At 43.8% G+C, this 15,373-nt stretch overlaps 1 protein-coding gene across 1 annotated transcript in view; it reads right to left on the reverse strand.

The window, feature by feature from the left end:
• The window catches only part of TFIP11 (tuftelin interacting protein 11), a 725,612-nt gene that overhangs the window by 219,520 nt on the left and 490,719 nt on the right, over positions 1-15,373 (reverse strand). The window lies entirely within an intron of this gene.

The following is a 15,373-nucleotide window of genomic DNA, read 5'->3' on the forward strand; positions in this document are numbered from 1 at the left end:
CCTAGAATTGATCTACCATGTTTTATGTGACCAACCACTTCCATATAAAATACATTTCTATGTTCAATTTTTCCTATGGAGACTAGCTGTAAATCCCTCTAAACTTATATATCCAAAAAATTCACTTGAGGGGCCAAGCTGCATACCATCAAAGCTTAAGCCCATAGTATTAGATTGTAAATCATCAACAAACTTAAGGGCCTCTGTTTGGCTTCCTTGACATAAAAAATAAGATCATCAATGAACCTAAATATAAAATAACTTGTAATTCTAAAAAAAATCATCTTCAAGTTTAGCCATGACTAAGTTCGTATACAGAGGGGCAAGGGCTGCCCCATGGCAGTGCCCTGTAATTGCTGAAAAATGCCTCCATTAAACATAAAAAGGTTATTTTTCAAACAAAACATAACTAAATTTATCAAAAAATGAGACATGGGAGAGTCCCCCAAGAAAGTACACTTTTGTACCTACCATAAATGTAGATGTTCGAGTGTTCACCCTGCTGCAGTCATCACACTTGGGTTATCCTGTCGTCAGGCGGTCCCACAGTCGGCCGGAATTCCAAAGTCTTGGTCCGGCGTCGGTTGCTGTCGCCTCTTCCCTGAAGTCAGTGCGCCAGGGGTAGATATAATGCAACCGATGCCATTTTCTTCAGTTTTTCTTGCCCCAGATGTCAGGTGCCCCCAAAAAGGTGGTCAGAATTAGTACCAAATGGAGTAACCACTGCACAAACACAAAATCCCTTCAGCTATAAGCAAATACATCAGTAAGGCATAGAAGAGATTTGGGTAGCAGAACCCCATTGGCGAGGTTTGGAAGGGCCCTGTGACTGACCTCTGCACCTTGAGCGTCTGTATTTACCCCTCTGTGATCTGTCTGAAGCTGGAAAGGACCAATTTTTGTTGGCCAATTTCTGCTGAATCGAGGGGGTTGTACCTGCAAAAAATCCTTGACTGTTTGCATAGACTTTGCCTTATCCTCCATTTTCTTTAAAACCTCTTCTGCTCTGACACCAAATAATACATCCTGTTGTAAAGGTGCATCCAATAATTTTGCTTTAACATGGTCAAGGAGGGAGTTTGTTCTTTTAACCAAGCATCCCTACGTATGACAGAGCCAGTAACAGCTGCTCTACAAGAAGCTTCCAATGAGTCAAATCTGCATTGTAAAGTATGTTTGCCTACCTGTTCAGCTGCATGCAACAGATCCTGCATTTCTTTGAAATCAGGCAGTTCTGAATGTGTGCTCATTTTTTGTTTTAACTGAGACATTAGAAATTGTTGATATTTCAACATGTGAAACTGGCAATTTAATGCTCTCATAGCCAGAGTAGCTGAAGTGTATATTTTCTTGCCCCATCTATCTAGGGCTCTGGAATCCCTTTCAGAGGGCACAGGATTTTTAGCCATTGAAGCTTTTGCCCCATTAGGACCCTGGGAAATAGTTTCTGGGTCAGCTACAGGGCTTTTATAAAGGAATTTAAGTGAGTGAGGTACTCTGTAGTATCTGTCTGTTTTGGCTGGAGCAGGAGGAAGAGAGTCTGGATTTAAACTAGACTCCAAGTAAACATCATTCACAATACCAAGAACAGGAGGGATAGCAAGATGTCTATGCTGGGGTAGTAAAAGGAGCTCTCGGAGCCTTTTCTTAGAATCTGAGTAATCCTGGCCTTCCCAGTGGAAATGTTCCTTCATGGTATGGAAAGTTTCCCCAAAGGAGTAGTCTTCAGGGGGAGATGCTGAGGGAATAGAGTCTTCAGCATCAGAATCTTCATAAGGTGGAAAAGTGTAATCCTGTTCCTCAGAAGAATCTGAGGAGAGAGAAACCTGGTCAGGGGATGCATAATCCTCCTCTTGTCTTGGTCTTTTATCAGGAGGGGGATGGGAACCCCTGATAAGGGTAATCAAACCTTCAGCCATCTTAAGCATCTGTTTCTTGGGCATGGGGCTCTGAACGGTAGACTGATGTACAGTTTTCTTAGGTTTTAAAGGTGTTTTAAGTTTAGCATAAGATTTAATGGTGAGTGTAGTCAGTCTGAAGACACCTTCAGAAACCAAAGGTGTTTCCGTTGCACTGGTGTCGAGTTCTGCTCCGGTGTCAGTAGAAGGCTGCGTCGGCCTAGTAGATTCCGCATGGGAATCCACAGTTATCTGGGGTTCCAGCTCTGCGGTCGTCAGGGGCTGCGTAGGCGCCTCACTGAAAAACGGAGAACCGGCAACAGGCACAGCTGAGGCCTCGGTGTCTGGCTTATTCCTAGGCTGCCTGTCCTTATCCTTGCTTTTTTTATGAGTAGCGGTCGTCGGCTGCTCTGACGGCATGATATAATTACATTTCCTACCAAAGTAATGCCGTGCGAAGTCAAAACGGCGTTTGATAGTTCGTTTATTAAACCTAGCGCAAAACCGACAACCTGTGACATCGTGGTCTGGGCCTAGGCAAGGAATACAATGGGAATGGAAGTCCTTATGAGGTATTTGCTTCCCACCAGAAATGCAATTGTTAACATTTTCTGACATTGGACTGAGGCAAGAAAATGTTCCCAATGGGTACTGATATTGAAGACTTCGGACTGAAATTCAAATATAAAATCTCAGGTGTTGGCTGACTGACACTTGCAAACTGCTTCTGATTCGGGCACCGCGCAGCAAGAAAGACTGAAGAAAATGGCGTTGGATGCCTCTTATATACCACTGGTGCACTGACATCAGGAAGGAAGCAACAGCAACCGACGCCGGACCAAGACTTTGGAATTCAGGCCGACTGCTGGACCGCCTGACGGCAGGATAACCCAAGTGTGATGACTGCAGCAGGGTAACATGATGAACATCTGTACTATGTTCTTCGTGTTTCACTGCTGCAGTCATTACATTTGGGTAGAATCCCAAAGCTATGGTTAGGAGGCTGGAGCTAAACAGCAATAGGTGTGGCTATAGGGGCCTGCAGAACTGCAGTAGCAAAGCCTGCCCTGGACTTAAGAGTAGAGAGGCAAATGATAATGTTTTCTAAAGGTGTGAACAGAACTCCAAGTAGCAGCCTCTAGAATGTCTTTGGTTGGTACTCCTCTGAGAAAAGCTGCTAGTAGCTGCAGCTCTGGTGGAATGAGACCTAATGCCCTTGGGCACAGGTTTACCATGGTGTAAGTAGCAGAAACGGATGCCATGGCTTATCCACTTTGAAGTTGTCTGCTTTGAAATAGCCTTTCCTTCTGATCCTGCAGCATATGTCACTAGTAATTGCTCAGTTTTTCTTAGAGCTTTAGTCCTGCTCAAGTAGAATCTTAGCTGTCTGTGTACGTCCAAAGAATGCAAAATTCTCTCCCTTGTTCTGCAGATTTGGATAAAAGGTTGGCAGATGAATTGTTTGGTTAAGAGCCACACTGGAAACCACCTTAGGCATAAAGGTAGGATTTGTTCTCAGAGACACCCTGTCTGGGTAAAATATGATAAAAGGCTCTACAGTCATGAGGGCCTGTAGCTCTGAAACTTCTTTCTGAAGTAATTTGCTAGTAGCAGAGCTGTTTTCCATGATAAGAACTTTATATCAGCGGTAGCAGCTGGTTCAAATGGAGGCAGAGTGAGCTTTTCCAATACATAACTGAGGTCCCATGCAGGTAATGGTGATCTTTTCGGAGGCCTTACATTTTTGGCTCCTCTAAGATACTGCTTCAGCAAAGGATGAGAAAAGATCGGTGGCTCTGTATTGTAATGAGCCGAAATGGCAGAGGCGTGGATTTTAATTGAAGAGAAAGATAGGCCTTTGTCAAGCATCTCAGTTAAGTATTGTAATATCTGAGGAATATTTGGTTCTGCTGTATCAGTTCCTTGTTCTTGATTCCAAGCACAGAATCTCTTCCATTTATCAGCATAAGATTTTCTAGTACTTGGTCTTCTGGCTTCCAAAATGACATCCATCACAGCTTTACTGAGAGGAGTTGTTTGTAAATCAGCCATGCTGTCAGGTTCAGTGTCTGGAGTTGACTGTGCAGGATCTGATTGTTTTGCTGGGACAGTAGTTGTGGTCTTTGAGGGCAGGTCCAAGCTGGGTATTGAGACAAGTTCCATAGGACTGGGTACCAGCATTGGCAGGACCAGTCCGGGGCAATTAGTATCATCTTTGGTTTCTCTTGTCTTACTTTTAGGAGGACCTTGGGAAGAAGAGGCAGAGGAGGAAAGGCGTAAACTGACAGGTTTTTCCAACTGAAGGATAGGGCGTCCACTTTCCATGCTTGTCTGTGATAAGTCCTTGTGCAGAATCTTTTAAATTGATAATTTTGAGGAGAGGCAAATAGATCTATGTCTGGGCTCCCCCATTTCTCTGTTATCATGCTGAAGACTTGTGGATTTAGTTTCCACTCGTGAGGGTCCATAAGGTTTCTGCTTAAATCGTCTGCCAGAGTACTTTGCTTTCCTGGCAGGAATTGAGCTTGGAGATGTATCTGGTAGGTCAAAGCTGTGTCCCACAGTGCCATGGCTAATCTGCAAAGGGGGTATGAGTGTGTGCCCCCTTGCTTGTTTATATACCACATGACCGTGGTGTTGTCCGTCTTTATCAGTAGTTGTCCTGGATGAAGTAAGTCCTTGAAGGCTGTTAGGGCATTTTGAACAGCTAGCATCTCTTTCTGGTTGATATAAAGATGCATTTGTTTTGGGGGTCCATATGCCATGAATGCATCTTCCTGTGACGTGGGCCCCCCAGGCATAATCTGATGCTGTTGTTAAGGTTTGGCTGGCAGGGGGGTAGAGTGAAGGCCTGCCCCATGTTTTGGTGACATGCCTTTGCCCACCACAGAAACTCCTGTTGTAGGCAGGGTATGAGAAGAATCATTGTTTCCAGACTCTGAGAATGTTGACTCCATAAACTTTTTAGGTACCACTGAAGTTTCCTCATATGCAGTCTCGCATATGGAATCAGTAGGATGCAGGATGCCATGAAGCACAAAGCCTGCAGAATTGGTCTTCCAGATAACTGGGTTTTTGTCGCCATCAGTTTGAAGTAAGTAGTCAGTTGCCTTTGCTTGTCTAGTGTGAGGTAAACCATCTGGACAGTTGTATTCAAGCTTGCACCCAGGAATGTTATCTTTTGAGAGGGTACCAGTTGTGATTTCTTTTCATTTATTGTGTACCCTAGGCATGTTAGAAGCCTTTTCACAAACGCCAGGTGTTGAAGAATGTCCTTGCTCTCTGCTTGAATGAGACAGTCGTCCAGGTAAGGGTATATTTGTATACTTTTTTGTCTGCAAAATGCAATTACTGGTGCCAGGCACTTTGTGAAGACCCTGGGTGCAGTAGATAAGCCAAAGGGCAGTGCAGAGAATTGGTAAAGCATTAAGCCAGCCTTGAATCTGAGGTATCTTCTGCATGACTGTCTTATTGGGACATGAAGGTATGCCTCTTTTAGGTCTAATGTCACCAGCCAAGCATTCCTGCCCAGCATGGGCAGAAGCTGCTATAAAGTCAGCATTTTGAATTTTGGAATGTCCAGGTATGTGTTCAAAATTGATAAATCCAGTATTGGCCTCCAGGCCTTGCCCTTTCTGGGTACCAAGAACAGTCTTGAGTAGAAACCTTGTCCTTTTTCCTGTTCTTGTACTGACTGAGTGGCCCCCATATCCATGAGAGACGTAACCTGTTTCTGTGCCTCTGCCCATTGATTTTTGGGCAGATCTGGCCAACCGTTTGCCACTGGCAGAGTGTGGAAATGGAATCTGTATCCCTGTGATACTATGTTTAGTACCCATTTGTCCTGGGTTATTAACTGCCAATTTTGTGCAAAAGGTGCTAATTTCCCCCCTAAGGGTGCTGGCAAAAGATAAGTGCTTGGTGTAGGCAGAGGGAAGTCATTGGGACTGTTTTCTGTAGGTTTGCGCTTTATCTCCTCCAGATTTGGAGGTAGAAGCGCCCCATTGCTTTGACCTGTATGAATCTTGTGCCTGGTATCTGGAACCCTCAGGGAATCTGGATTTGCCCCTTTGAGCTCTGTCTGACACAGGAAAGGACCAATTCTTTGTAGGCCAGTGTCTACTGAATCTTGGTGGCTGCACTTGTAAGAAGTCTTTAACAGTTTGCATTGACTTAGCTTTGTCTTCCATTTTCTTTAAAACCTCTTCTGCCTTAATACCCAACAGAGAATCATGCTGTAAAGGTGCATCTAGCACTTTAGCTTTAACATGGTCAGGCAAATTTTGTTCCTTTAGCCAGGCATGCCTCCTAATCACAGACCCAGTAACTGTGGCCCTGCAGGAGGCCTCTAAGGAGTCAAAACCACATTGCAAGGTATGCTTTCCAACCTGTTCAGCTGCATGCAATAATTCCTGCAATTCTTTATTTTCTGCACATTCAGAAATCAACATCATTTTCTGTTTCAGCAATCCCATAAGATGTAGTTGATACTTAAGCATATGAAATTGACAGTTTAAGGCACTGACTGCCAAGGTTGCTGATGTATAAACCTTTTTCCCTATCTGTCCAGTGCCCTTGAATCTCTGTCAGAGGGGGTAGGATTTTTTGCTGTTGAGGCCTTAACTCCCTTTGGACCCTGTGAAATAGTTTCAGGATCAGCAGCAGGGTTTCTAAATAAAAATTTATGTGAGTCAGGGACCCTGTAATACCTGTCAGGCTTACTGGGAGCCGGAGATAAGGAGTCAGGGGTCAAGCTTGACTCTGAAAACACATCATCCACAATGTCTAAAACGGGGAATGGCTAAAGGCCTGTGCTGAGGGAGGAGAAGGAAATCCCTGAGCCTCTTTTTTGATTGAGAAATCTGGACTCTCCCAATGATAAAGCTCCCTCAAAGTATGCAAGGTTTCCCCAAATGAATAATCCTCAGGAGAAGCAGATGGCATAGACTTCCTCTGCATCAGAATCCTCATAGGGAGGTATAGGTAATTCCTGATCAGAAGAGGAATCAGAAGAAATGGAAACCTGATCTGAAGATTCATAATCAATGTCTTGCCTAGGTCTCTTATCTGGAGGGGGATGGGTACCCCTGATCAAGGTCTTCAGCCATTTTCATCATCTGTTTTTTAGGCATAGAGGCCTGTGCACGTGGCTCATGCGTCGGTTTTTTAGTTTTAGAAGTTGCTTTTGTCTTTGGTTTTGCAGCTGTTGTCGGTTTGATATACAAATGTTGAGGTCTGAATACACCCTCAGAAGCCGATGCCTGCTCAGTGGCTCCGGACCCATCCGAAGGACATACATCCGTCGGTCCAATACCTTGAGTATCTTGCGGCGTGCTGGACTCCACATGGGCGTCAGTAGAGGCCTGCGACTCGAAGGTAGCGGGTATCAGGGGCTACGAAAGTGCCTCACTGAGTATCAGCGAACCGGCGATTGGCTTAGGAGAAGCTTCATCATCAGTTCTGGATCTCAACTGCCTTTCTCTGTCCTTTTCTTTGCGTTTTTTTTATGTACTCCGGTAGTCGGATTGCAATCAGACGACATTTCTGGGTAGTTAAATCTGTTTCCAAAATACTTTGAGGCAAAAATATACCAACGCTTAATAGTGCGTTGGTTAAATCTAGCACAAAACCGACAGCCAGGCATGTTGTGATCAGGGCCTATGCAAGGAATACAGTATAAATGGAAATCCTTATGAGGTATTTGCTTCCCACAAGTAATACAATTATTAACTTTTTCTGACATCGGTATGGAGCAAGAAAAAAAGTTTCCCCAACGGGGTACCAAGCTTTAGTGAAGACTTCGGTTCTGAAACTCAAACTCGAATATTTCAGTAGTCGGCCGACTGGCACTTGCGAAATGCTTCTGCTTTGGGCCTCAAGGAAGACTAAAGAAAATGGAGTTGGCTGTATGTTTTATATCCCTGACGACCTGACGTCATGGAAGAGGAGACAGCAACCGATGCAGGACCCAAGACTTTGGAATTTAGGACGACTGACAGCAACCTGCCAGCAGATTACCCAAATGTAATGACTGCAACAGTGAAACACGAAGAACATCAAGAAGACAAAAGTAGCACTGATCATTGAAACTGCTACATCCAGCTATTACAGTGTCTTATATACAGAGAGACACAAAGTCATAAAATACCAGGATTTGCAGGCAGAAATGAGGTCAATGTGGAAAAAAATACCCAGACAGTTCCAATAGTAGTAGGAGCAATGGATCTCTTAAAAAAAAGAATTTACAGTCGTATTTAGATATGCTACTTATACAAGTAACTGTATGAATTGCATACGGAGTCTGTTCTGGGCACAGTGTGGGTGCTGCAAAGAGCATTTTTAGCTAATAAAGATAATACTAATTTCAAAAACTTTAATCCTACTTTGACTGAGAAATGGGGGTCCATTCCTGTCATGGTACTGGAAACCCAAGGACTTGGGAGTAATAAAAAGTACAGTTTTGTACCTACCATAAATGTAGATGTCCTCACAAAGGCTTTTTGTACCTACCTATAATAGCATGTTCAAGATCATACTGCTGCAGTCCTTACCTTCATCTCACATTGCTGCAGTCCTTACTATTGGGTAGAATCCCAAAGCAGAGGGGAGGATGGCAAATCATAAAGAAGCAGGATGCCTGTAAAATAGCAGGCAAAACCACCTGATTTAGAGAGAGAGAAGGTGGTAATGCTTAGCATGCACTGAACCCAAGTAGCCCAGAAAGTAATATCCTTAGTTGCCACCCCTTTAGAAATGTTGAAGTGGCAGTAGCTCTAGTGGAATGCTGCTCTAATCCTAGCCAAATCTCCTCAGAATATGGCCTATAATAACAGAAAGCAATGCAAACCCAATCCACTTAGAAATAGTTTGTTTTGACACAGGCTTGCCCTGAGAAATCAAAACAAAGAAACAAACAACTCTGCTGAGACTGCCTTGAAACTTTAGTCCTGCTTTAAATAATAACGCAACTGCCTGTGTACATTCAAAGTGCACCTTTCCTGTACATGGGGACTTGTACAAAAAGTAGGCAAATGAATAGTTTGGTTTCTGCAATTCAGAAACCCTTCTTGCAGAGGTAATGGCCAACAAAAAGCAGTCTTCCATGACAAATATTTCAATTCAGCAGTAGCTGCAGGCTCAAAAGGTTGTAGAGTGAGTTTCTCCAACACAAAATTGAGGTCCCAAGCAGGAGTGATTTACGTGGGGGTCTTATATTCTTTGCCCCTCTAAGAAACTGGTTGCTTGAACAAAGGATGAGAAAACAATGGTGTCATAGCCAGAAGAGCTGAAATTGCTGCAAGCATGAATCTTAATGGAAGAAGAGCAAACCTTGTCCACCTTTGTCCAATGATATTGGAAGAGCCACATAGATAGTTAATGGAAGTAAAGGGAAAGACTTTTGTTTTTCAAAAAGGCCAAGAAGCGTTGTATTCAGTCTTACACCCAGAGCAGCATGAAAAGAGAGGGTACTAGAGAGGAAAACAGACTGGTTCACAGAATACCCCAGGCATCTTAGCACTCTCTTGACATTGCTATCACATATTCAAATGATGAAGAAGAAGTCCTTCCCAGAATCAGCAACAGCCAAATATGGATAGATCTTGTATTCCTATTAGCTTTTAGAAAGCTATCACTGGAGCCAGAACTTTGTGAATACTCTGGCGAGTAGATAAGCCAAAGGGCAATGCCAAGGGGCAATAGTGAGAAGTCCTTGCAGTGAGAACTGATAGTGAGAAGCAACTTGTCTGATAATCTATAGGAGGTAAGCCTCCTTGAGATCCAAAGTTACCATCCAGTGATCTTTGCCCAGCAGAGGTAAAAGCTGTTGTAACGTCAATAGACTGAACTTGGGAAATGTCCAATGAAGAGTTGAGGATAGATAAATCCAAAATTGGTCTCCACATGTTCCCTTTTTGGTACTAGGAACAGGCGAGAATAAATCCTAGGGCCTATGCTGGGGTAGAAACAAAAATTCCCTAGCCTTTTCCCTGGAACCAGAGTTCGACCTTCCTTAAAATGCTCCCTCATGGAATGAAGGGTCTCTGAAAAAAAAAAATCCCTCAGGGGAGAAGCAGAAGGAGTAGAATCATCCACATCAGAATCAGAATAAGGAGAATACTCCTGCAAGTCTTCAGCCAAGACTTCGGAAGCATCGAACCCTGCTCAAAACTCCCAAGCTCAGGTTCCACTCTAGGCCTCTTATCAGGAGGGCATAGAACCTCTAATCAGTGTAATCAAATCTTCTGCCATTTTAAGCATATGCCTCTTGGCACAGACCCTGAAGAACTAGGGGTGACACCAACTGAAGCTAAACTTGGCCTGCCTCTGGGAGGCCTTGTGGAAACAGGGAGGGCCACACCACTCACCTTAGGAGGAAGAACAGCTACCTGAGAAGCCCCTTCAGCCTGGCCTACCTCCTGAAGACACATCTTGTAATAATAAAGTCTCTCCTGGGACTCCAAAAGAACTTCTGGCTGAACCTCTCCTCCACAAGCCTCCAAAGAAGGTTCTTCTAACCTAGGCTTTGCTGTTTATAGTGCACGCTTCGAAGACTAACCTGGCACAATCTAATCTTCTTTATAGTGCGTTTGTTAAATCCCAACAACGTCGTGCTCAGGCCCTAAACAAGGTATACACAAGGTATGATAATCCTATGGGAATCTCTTTTTCACAACAGAAATACAGTTATTCACTTTTTCTGACATCCGTAAAATACTGAGGCAAGAAAAAAACCAAAATATTCCCCAAAAGACTGAGGATATCGAGGACAGCGGACTACCCAAGTGTAAGGACTGAAGCAATGTGAGATGAAGAACATCTGGCAAGTACCCAGCAGAATCAACAATTGGATCATAATGTACTACATGTACAGTAAACTCTCAGTTAACCACAACTCAAGCAAGCAGCAAAGAAATACAGTACAGTTTTCATGTGCTGCACTTACTGTCCCCCCCACCCCGAAACGTACCTTACATTTTTATAGTTTCATAAAGGAAGACAGGAATAAATTCCCTCTTTACCCAAACTAAGAAGAAGTCCAACTAAACAAATAGAATAGGATACAGTATTAGTCAGGCCTATTTTAATAGTAGCTCTCAAGCAACCAAAAACTACAGTTATCCAGCATCTACCAATCCCCATGGGTGGCGGTAAACTGAGAGTTTACTGTATACTGTGAAGTTTGAGGTCAAGGATGGAATGAAGTCTCTTGTCCAGTCTGAAATTAAAGTAGGAGTAAACACCTGACCTCATTCTAAAGGAGAACATTTTCTCATGCTCTTCTGAGGAGTACAGTCTAGAGTTGTCCTAGGAGTTCTGTGGAAATGGCTTAGTCTTCATGTAGAGCTTATTCAGAAAGTTCCAAGACCTTTAACAAGCAGCCACCCATATCCATTATACACGTTAGTGCTCAGAATCCAGCTGTTCAATGATTTCCAAGCCAGGAAAAAGTAAAACAACTATCTGCCACAAAAACATCTGAAGAGTAACTGTGACTGCTTGACCAGTAGGACTGATATACTGCGTGACATGGATAGGAAAGCTGGAATGGGACAAAACTACCAGTTATCTGGAGGTACTCTCTGTCCTATGAGGGGGCTTCAGGCATTCCTTGCAAAGAATATGCTGGCCTGGAGGCAGTATTTGGACCTGGACAGTTATCATTTTCATTTCTTTTATTGTAATTAAAGTGACTTATTCTTGAATCCTCTGCATATAAAAATGAATAAGAAAGTTACACACAGCACTCATAGTAGAACACTGCCACTTAAAATCAACATTATGAATTTTAAAAATTAACATTATTGCTACAAGATGCATTAAAATTTAAACATGGGGTTAAAAATATTCATCTAAACAGGCACTACTTAAGGGGCTTCCTAAAGGAGGCCTCTGACTAAATTTAATTAGCAAAGTATCTGATTTCCAGAGAAGCAGAGAACCACAGGAAAAGAACACCTGCCTAACATTTAAAGTCTGGTGCAGGGAACAACTAGAAGCCTCTCACCCAAAGACCTCCCATGGTCACACCATTATATAAGAGGACCAAAACCTCCCTTAAAAAGATTTGACTTTAACTGAGTAGGGCTAGACAGGATTAAAAAGGGGAATCTTACTGAAAAATCAAGTGGCCACCATCAACCAAGTCCTGCAGCATACAAGTGATGTGACAAAATTCTAAATTTCCTGTCTAAGCACTTTCTGCAGAATTCAGGACTTGGCATAGGCATGTCACATTTGTGTCCAACAGCCTTTAATAAAAAGGTATACAGTACAGCAGATGAGATGACACCAAAGCAGGGATGCCTACTGCCAGGTCCAACGACAAAATAAGGTGTTTGACAATAGCATGGTTCTTCAGAATGGAGCAACAAGGCCTGATACTGGCTAAGAGTTCATCTTAAAGCAACACTGCCTTATCAAAACAAAAAAAAAATCATACCAAGAGCTTAGTCACTTAGCCCATAAAAATTTGAGAGGGAAGAAATACAGAAAGTACAGTTGTGTACACTTACCATAAATGTAGATGTTCAAGTGTATTCACTGTTGCAGTCATCACATTTGGGTTATCTGCCTGCAGGTAGTCCTCAGCCAGCCTGAATACCAGAGTCTTCGGACTTCTGCGTTGGATGCTGTCTCTTCTTCCATGACGTCAGGTCGTCAGGGGTATAAAACATGCAGCCAACGCCATTACATCAATTTTTCTTGCCCCAGATGTCAGATGCCCCCCACAATGGGAAACAATTATATGTTATGGTAAACCTCCATCAAAAAAGCAAATACACCAGAAAAACTAAATATACCAAACAAGAAGGAAAGGTAGAGCCAAGAGAAGTCAGGGCACTGGAGGGAGTGTAACCAGGACTGCAACAGTGAATACACTCGAACATCTACATTTATGGTAAGTGTACACAACTGTACTATATTCTTCTTATTTCACTGTTGTAGTCATCACATTTGGGTTGATTCCCAAAGCTAAAGAAGGGAGGAGGAAGTTAAAGAGCATTAGGGCCAGCTATTAAGCCCTGCAAGACTGCAGTGGCAAAACCAGCTCTGGATTTAGAAAAAATAGGCATGTGGTAATGCTTGGCGAAGGTATGTGCAGAGCACCAGGTAGCAGCTTCTAGGATGTCCCTGGTAGGGACTCCTCTGAGAAAGGCTGCAGAGGTAGATGCAGCCCTGGTGGAATGTGATCTTATCCCCTGTGGGGTAGGTTTTCCATGGTGCTTGTAGCAGAAATGAATGCAATGGGCTATCCATTTGGAAATGGTTTGCTTTGAAATGGCCTTCCCCTCTTGCCTCTGCAGCAAAGCAAACTAGCAGCTGTTCAGATTTTATGAGAGGCTTAGTCCTGAGCAAATAAAATCTAAGTTGTCTGTGCACGTCCAAAGTGCAGTATTCGTTCCCCTTTGTTTTGTGGATTAGGGAAAAAAGTACGCAAATGAATGGACTGATTTAGGGCCACACTAGACACCACCTTGGGCATAAAGGAAGGATTGGTCCTGAGGTAAACCCTGTCCGCATGGAAGGTAATGAAGGGTTCCACTACCATGAGGGCCTGTAATTCAGACAGTCTTCTTGCTGAAGTGATGGCTAGAAGGAAGGCTGTTTTCCAAGAAAGGAATTTCAACTCTGCTGTTGCAGCTGGCTCAAAGGGGAGGAAGAGTGAGCTTTTCCAATACAAAGTTAAGGTCCCAGGCTGGAATGGGGGCTCTCCAGGGGGGTATTAAATTTTTGGCCCCTCTAAAGAATTGTTTTAGCAGGGGGTGAGAGAAGAGGGGTGGCTCAGTATTATAATGTGTTGAAATGGCAGAGGCATGAATTTTAATTGACGAGAAGGATAGGCCCTTGTGGAGCATTTCTGTAAAGTACTAAAGAATATGAGGTAAGCTGGGCATCATTGTGCCCATCCCCCGAGTCTGGCTCCAGGAACAGTATCTGTTCCACTTTTCAGCATAGGATTTTCTAGTACTAGGACTCCTTTCCTCCAGAATGACATCTAGCACTTGCTTATGAGGGATGCTAGAGGAGAGCTCAAGGAATTAGCCAGGCTGCAAGGTTCAGGGTTTGAAGCTGAGGGTGCAGAATCTGGCCCACCTGCTGGGACAGCAGGGAAGGGGTCTGAGGCAGGTGCCATGGTTGCAGCAGTGTCATACTGTGCAAGAGGGGGTGTACCAGTGCTGGCGTAGCCAATCTGGTAAATCAGTATTGCCCTTGGCTTGTCCTGTTTGATCTTTAGCAGAACCTTCGAGAGGAGAGGCAGAGGGGGAAAGGCATAAACCGAGAGGCTTTCCCAGGTAAAGGACAGGGCATCCACTTTCCAAGCTTGACTGTGGGGAGTCCTTGTGCAGAATTTGTCCAATTGGTAGTTCTGAGGGGAGGCAAACAGGTCTACCTCTGGAGTCTCCCATTTGTTCCTCAAGAGGTTGAATATTTTTGGTTCTAGTTTCCATTTGTGTGGGTCCATGAGATTTCTGCTTAAGTCGTCTGCCAGTGAATTTAGCTTGCCTGGCAGGAAATGAGCTTGTAGGTGCACTTGCTAGCTCAAGGCTGTGTTCCACAGAGCCATGGCTAGTCTGCAGAGAAGGTAAGAGTGAGTTCCCCCCTGCTTGTTTATGTACCACATAACTGTGGTGTTGTCTGTCTTTACCAACAGCTGTCCTGGAAGAATACGGTCTTTGAAGGCTGTCAGGGAATTCTGTACAGCTAACATTTCTTTTTGATTGATATGCAGGTGCATCTGTCTCGGGTTCCATTTGCCCTGAATGTACTGCCCTGCCAAGTGAGCCCCCCATGCATAGTCCGATGCGTCTGTCATTAGGGTATGGGTGGCAGGAGGTAGAGTGAAAGGGAGCCTCTTGCTGTGGTAGCAGGCCTCTGCCCACCAAAGGAACTCTGTCTTTATACAAGGAATGATAGGAATCATTGATTCCAGGTCCTGAGAATGTTGACACCATAGGTTTTTTAGATACCATTCCTCATATGCAGTCTTGCATACGGAATTAGTAGAATGCAAGAGGCCATGAACCCCAGGGCTTGCAGAATTTTCCTTGCAGACAGCTGGGTTTTGTGGCCAATAGTTTGAAGTAGGTTGTCAAATAAACTTGTTTCTCTGGAGTGAGGAATGCCATCTGGGAAGTTGTGATCAAGCTTGCTCCCAGGAATACAATCTGTTGGCAGGGTACTTGTTGAGATTTCTTTTTGTTTATGGTGTACCCCAATGAGGTTAGAAGTTTCTTTACAAATGCCAGGTGTTGTAATAGCAAGTCCTAGCTTTCTGCCTGAATCAGACAATCATCCAAGTATGGGTATATTTGAATATTTCTCTGCCTGCAAAATGCAATGGCTGGAGCTAGACCCTTTGTGAATACCCTGGGCGCAGTAGATAAGCCAAAGGGAAGTGCAGAGAACTGATAGTGCTTGGAGCCTGCCCTGAAGCGTAGGCATTTTCTGTAAGATACCCTTTTTGGAAATGT

The sequence above is a fragment of the Protopterus annectens genome, chromosome 4.part0 (assembly GCF_019279795.1).
Source record: "Protopterus annectens isolate FY-2018-M chromosome 4.part0, PAN1.0, whole genome shotgun sequence".
In the NCBI taxonomy this organism is placed as follows: Eukaryota; Metazoa; Chordata; order Ceratodontiformes; family Protopteridae; genus Protopterus; species Protopterus annectens.